Source organism: Giraffa tippelskirchi, chromosome 8 (genome assembly GCF_054371585.1).
Source record: "Giraffa tippelskirchi isolate mGirTip1 chromosome 8, T2T-mGirTip1v1.2.pri, whole genome shotgun sequence".
In the NCBI taxonomy this organism is placed as follows: Eukaryota; Metazoa; Chordata; class Mammalia; order Artiodactyla; family Giraffidae; genus Giraffa; species Giraffa tippelskirchi.
Window position 1 is genome coordinate 72415158 of NC_137282.1, and position 6843 is coordinate 72422000.

Genomic DNA, 6843 nt, shown 5'->3' on the forward strand with positions numbered 1-6843 from the left:
TGGTGTCTCACTGTAACTTTTGCTCATTATGCACTCATTACAATAAAATTAGCTTTGCAGATAAGAAGTTCCCATCAGGCACTGAGGCTCTGACTTAAACTCCCTCATCCCCTTGGGAAGGTAGAGCTTGGTTGAAATTTAAAAAAAATGTGGCCCCAGTCTTGAATGGTTGCCTGGTTACAAGGGAGGATTTTGAGGCTGTAAGGTTCCAGGTGGCAGCTGGCAGTAGACACTGTTTTGAGAATGACTGATAGTGTCCTTGTGTCTGATGCTGTAATAGGGAAGAACAAATCTGACTGTCTATTAGATCTGTTTCTTTTACTCTAATCTTTATACTCTATGGTTTCACTTTGAGTTAAGAATGTTGTCTATAGCCTGAAACATACAGCACAGCTCATTCCCAAGGCTCTGATCTTTAAGAGTATAACATTTTTCCATTCATGGACACAAAATTTTCAGACTAGAAAGTTACATTTACTTTGTGGGATGTTTCCAGGAACATGGTGACCTGACCTTCAGGGACAGAGAATTCCTGCACCAAGAAGTTTGCAACAACCAACCTCACAGCTTGTTTTTGGAAAAGTTGTGCTGAGAGCTTTGGGGGAGTTCGGGTGTTTTGTAGGGGCATGATCCCTCCATTCTTCTTACATGGCTCCAGCAACAAACTTTTCTCTGCTCCAAACTCAGTTGTTTCCATTTTCTTGGTCTCACTATGCATTGGACACATAAACTTGACTTCACTAACAACACAGGTCAGTTAATTGAAGCACTCAGTAATCCAAGGATGTGTCTGAAACCACATTCATAGTGGCCACCTGGCTGCATTTTGAATGCCTAGCTGGACCATAGTTGCCCCATTTGATTTTTAAATGCACCACTGCCCCCTCCCCCAACAGTGGTTAAAGCCAAAGTATAGTGCATGCTTAATAGGCTGTAAACAGGATGTTAGGGGTAGCCAAAATTCAAGTTAAGTCATATATAAGCCAAAATGACTTCTCCATCCTTAATATGTGAAAATTTCTCCTATCTGTATAAAATAATTTTATTTCAATTTGTACAGAAAAGGTAGTGAAGTCAGCAGAATAATGACCCTTCAAAAATCTGCTAATTTCCAAAGATATGAATATATTACCTTACGTGACAAAGGGAACTTGTATTGATGTGCTTAAATTAAGAATATTGACTTGGGGAGGCTCTCAGGAGTAGTTTGTGAGTGCAAGAAAATCCAAGCATCCTAGACAAGAAGGAAGAGGGACAGAGGGTCAGAGCCAGAGAAGGAGATGAGAGAACTGGGGCAGAGACAGTGATGTGACTGCAGATGGGACCAGGAAGCGAGGAAGTCGTGTAGTCTCTGGAAGCTGGTGAAGGCAAACATCAGACTCTGTCCAGTTCCTCCAGAAGAGCCTTACTGTCGCTGTAAGCTAGTCCAGTGAGCCCCACTTTGGATTTCTGACTCCAGAACTCTAAGAGAAGGAACTTATGGTAATCTGTTACATCAGCAACCAAGAACTAATACAGACAAAGAAATGTACCTGTTTTTCAAAAGAAATGTATAACACAGGTAAGTGGAATTATTTTGCATCAGGGAGTTAGAATGAGAAAGGGTTAGGTAATGTTGCTCAGGAAATCAATGGAAAGGCCACTGTCCTACGGGAGGAGCTGTGGGCAGAGGCTCAGGCCCCTCTCTGCGGGCATGGGAGCTGTGGGAAGGGGAGGTTCTGGCAGCCAAGCAGGGAGGGACCGTGTGCTTAGAGCCTCTGAGAGCATCTGGGCCGGAAGACGGAGGCCTCCCTGAGACCTGTGCTTTGGCACCTTAACCAGCAGCTGAGCACAGCTTCCAAAAATGAGAAGTGGAGAAAAGAAATGAGCCATGGGAATTAATCAATATATTAATTAATGAAAATATGCTTCATTTATGTTTCTCTTTTCCTTATTACACTTAGTAAAAAGTGACAGCAGAATTTCATTTACTGCTTTAATAAACTTTTATTTTTTTTACTTTTCAAAAGATTCAGCATAGTAAGTTCCTTCCCCAAACGTGAATTAAAAACTGCTTGTGTTACATGTGGCTTATCCATTTAGACATGAAAATGCTGGGAGGAAATATACACGCTGGTCCAAATTACACAAACATTTGCATCCTAGCTCTACCCACTCCCTGTCTGTGAGGCTGGAGAGGCCAACTAACCACCTCTAACCTCACTTTCTTTACTTCTAAAGCAGAGACAACAATGTTATTATATCATATAGCTGTATGGAGAATTGCATGAGATAACGTGTGTATTAGCTCATATCTGAGGTCACACTATAAAGTAAGCTGAGTGCCAAAGAATTGATGCTTTTGAAATGTGGTGTTGGAGAAGACTCTTGAGAGTCCCTTGGACTTCAAGGAGATCCAACCAGTCCATCCTAAAGGAGATCAGTCCTGGGTGTTCATGGGAAGGACTGATGTTGAAGCTGAAACTCCAATACTTTGGCCACCCGAGGGGAAGAACTGACTCATCAGAAAAGACCCTGATGCTGGGAAAAATTGAAGGCAGGAGGAGAAGGGGATGACAGAGGATGAGATGGTTGGATAACATCGCCAACTGTAGACATGTGTTTGAGTAAACTTTGGGAGTTGGTGATGGACAGGGTGGCCTGGTGTGCTGCAGTCCATGGGGTCGCAAAGAGTCGAACACGACTGAGCAACTGAACTGAACTGAAGTCACACAAGCACTTCCCAAATGGCTTGGTGGTAAAGAACCTGCCTGTCAATATGCAGGAGACATGGCTTCAGTCCCTGGGTTGAGAAGATCTCCTGGAGGAGGAAATGGCAACTCATTCCAGTATTCTTGCCTGGAAAATCCCACAGACAGAGGAGCCTGGCAGGCTACAGCCCATAGGGTCGCAAAGAATCACATGAGACTGAGTGAGCCCTCACATGCAAGGTCACATACCAATCCCAATAATCCCAATGAATGATTTGAAATAATATGTGTTACTTGTCTACATGGTCCCCAGGGTGATCACTCTTAGTGTCAGACTTCGGTCAAGCATTAGGCCCTTCTCATTTCCCACGGGCTGTTTCTACTTTTCCATCTGCAGCCATCCACACTGATGTAATTACTTCCAACTGAAACTCCATCTTCCCTTGTATGTGGTTGAAGGGGTGGGTGGGAAATAGCCTTCCTCTGTGCCCACTGAGCCCTTAAATTCAAGATCTTATTTAATCCTTATAATAAGCCTCTGACATAGCACAGCTATTCTTATTTTCCAAAACACAGAACTGAGACTTGGAGCTTTTAGGAACTTGGCCAGGATTGATCTTGTATGGTCTCTACCTGCAGCGATTTGAAGCAGGATTTCAGTTCCTTAACCAGAGATTGAAGTCAGGCCACAGCAGTGAGAGTGCTGATCCTATCCACTAGACCACTGGGAGCCAGTGGCCAGTGAAAATGTCCAGGTCAGTCGACGTTGTAGAAATGAAATCTGACAAAAAAGATGGAAAATATTGAAACGAGCCAAGTGTTTATTAGAAGGAAGAAGGGTATGCTTGGACACAACACAGGATGGCTCAGAGAGAGAGTTGCACCCTCTTAGTCTGAATCCCTTACATGGGGTATTTCTCCCAGGTTCCCTCTGACCAGTCACCTTGCTTTGCTGAGCTCTGAGTCTGTGCTGGGTGTGTCTCATGGTCCTACCCTGTGTGAGCATGCGCATCTCAAAGCCAAGATGGGGTCTAGTGAGGAGGACTAAGGTAGGTTGACATCACCTACTATGGGGTGGTGCCTCCTCCTTTTGACTTCCAAGGAGCCTTTCTCTGAATGTGTATTCAGGGAGGTGTCCTTGACCTGGAGAATGAGAAATACACGTCTCTTTACCTGGGCACTGCTCAACTTCTCCTTTCTCCTGTCATTGTCTTCATCTTGCAGTCTGTCCACAGGGGACAAACTCCAGCTGCTCAGCTTGGGACCCATGTTTCTGGTGCCTCAGAATCACAGGGTGAATGAGTTAGTGAGTGAGAACCCAAAACTTAAACTCAGACCAGTCTGATTCCCGGGCCCTCATACCCACAGGAAATTCTCCTCCTGTTCTATTCAGAACTCAGTGATTGTACTTTTTTAAGTAGCTCCTATAGATTTCTCTTGTTGCCAAAATACTGTCTGTCTATTTATTTATTTCTTGTAGCCAGATTTGAAAATATTTATAATCGTGAAAGAAGAAATTTTAATTCACCCGTAACCCACAATCCCCCAAATCTACCTATTAGATATGATCTCTCTTGACTTACTTTCTTTCCATTTTAAATATTTCCTGATATAAAAATTACTATTGCCCAGCTAGCTCAGTTGGTAGAGCATGAGACTGTTAAAAGGTACTAGCTTTGTTTCACCAAATTGTTATTGTTGAGCTTTTAAGATTAGTTCTCATTTTAGAATAAATATTCTAACAGGTAAAACTTTGTACTTTATTATTTACTTGGTATAAATCCCCAGATGTGAGAAATGAAATTCCTAGGCCAAATAGGAAACATTTTAAAGGGTTTTTATTTGTATGTGCCACCAAAGACCCAAACAAGACAAATTGTAGAGTACACAGATCTTCATGAATGAAAGCTATAGTCTTTGTTAATGGGTAAGATACTATATTCAAAGACCGTTATCTCTTTGTGGGGAAGAGAATGTTATTTCACTCTTAATTTGGCTTCTTTTTCTATTTTCTGGCAACAATTTATATTCTTCATTTCAATTTTTTCACTTATGTATCTTGCCAATTTTTCTGCTAAAATGTTTACACTGCTATATATTTATAGGAATTATTTATTAGGAATATCAGTGGTGCTGGAGTGGCGAGTGGCTGAGAGGAGATACCCCACATCCAAGGTCAGGAGCGGGGGCCATGAGGAGATACCCTAAGTTCAAGGTCAGCAAAACCCCAGTAAGATGGTAGGTGCTGAGAGAGGGCATCAGAGGGCAGACAGACAGAAACCACAATCACAGAAAACTAACCAATCTAATCACATGGACCACAGACTTGTCTAACTCAATGAAATTATGAGCCATGCCATGTAGGGCCACCCAAGATGGACGGATCATGGTGGAAAGTTCTGACAAAACATAGTCCACTGAAGAGGGGAATGGCAAACCACTTCAGTATTCTTGCTTTGAGAACCCCATGAACAGTATGAAAAGGCAAAAAGATAGGACACTGAAAGGTGAACTCCCCAGGTCGGTAGGTGCCCAACATGCTACAGGAGATCAGTGGAGAAATAACTCCAGAAAGAATGAAGGGATGAGCGAAAGCAAAAACAACACCCAGTTATGGATGAGACTGGTGATGGAAGCAATGCCCGATGCTGTAAAGAGCAATGTTGCATAGGAACCTGGAATGTTAGGTCCATGAATCAAGGCAAATTGGAAATGGTCAAAAAGGAGATGGCAAGAGTGAATGTTAACATTTTAGGAATCAGTGAAATAAAATGGACTGGAATGGGTGAATTTAACTCAGATGACCATTATATCTACTACTGTGGGCAAGAACGGAGAAGGCAATGGCACCCCACTCCAGTACTCTTGCCTGGAAACTCCCATGGATGGAGGAGACTGGTGGGCTGCAGTTCGTGGGGTCGCGAAGAGTCCGACACGACTGAGCGACTTCACTTTCACTTTTCACTTTCATGCATTGGAGAAGGAAATGGCAACCCACTCCAGTGTTCTTGCCTGGAGAATCCCAGGGACGGCAGAGCCTATTGGGCTGCCATCTATGGGGTCACACAGAGTCGGACACGACTGAAGTGACTTAGCAGCAGCAGCAGCAGTGGGCAAGAATCCCTTAGAAGAAATGGAGTAGCCATCATAGTCAACAAAAGAGTCCAAAATGCAGTACTTGGATGGAATCTCAAAAACGACAGAATGACCTCTATTCGTTTCCAAGGCAAACTGTTCAATAGCACGGTTATCCAAGTCTGTGTCCTGACCAGTAATGCTGAAGAAGCTGAATTTGAATGGTTCTATGAAGACCTACAAGATGTTTTAGAACTAATACCCCCAAAAGATATCTTTTTCATTATAGAGGACTGGAATGCAAAAGTAGGAAGTCAAGAAACAGCTGGATTAACAGGCAAATTTGACCTTGGAGTACAAAATGAAGCAGATCAAAAGCTCATAGAGTTTTGCCAAGAGAACGCACTGGTCATAGCAAACACCCTCTTCCAACAACACAAGAGAAGACTCTACACATGGGCGTCACCAGATAATCAACACCAAAATCAGATTGATTGTAGTCTTTGCAGCCAAGAATGGAGAAGCTCTATACACTCAGCAAAAACAAGACCAGGAGCTGACTGTGGCTCTGATCATGAACTCCTTATTGCCAAATTCATACTTAAATTGAAGAAAGTGGAGAAAACCACCATACCATTCAGGTATGACATAAATCAAATCCCTTATGATTATACAGTGGAAGTGAGAAATAGATTTAAAGGACTAGATCTGATAGAGTGCCTGATGAACTATGGATGAAGGTTTCTGACATTGTACAGGAGACAGAGATCAAGACCATCCCCAAGAAAAAGAAATGCAGAAAAGCAAAACGGCTGTCTGAGGAGGCCTTACAAACAGCTGTGAAAAGAAGAGAAGCGAAAAAGAAAAGAGAAAAGGAAAGATATACCCATCTGAATGCAGAGTTCCAAAGAATAGGAAGGAGAGAGAAGAAAGGCTTCCTTAATGATCAGTGCAAAGAAAGAGAGGAAAACAACAGAATGGTGAAGAGTAGAGATCTCTTCAAGAAAATTAGAGATACCAAGGAACAGTCCATGCAAAGATGGGCTCAATAAAGGACAGAAATGGTATGGGCCTAACA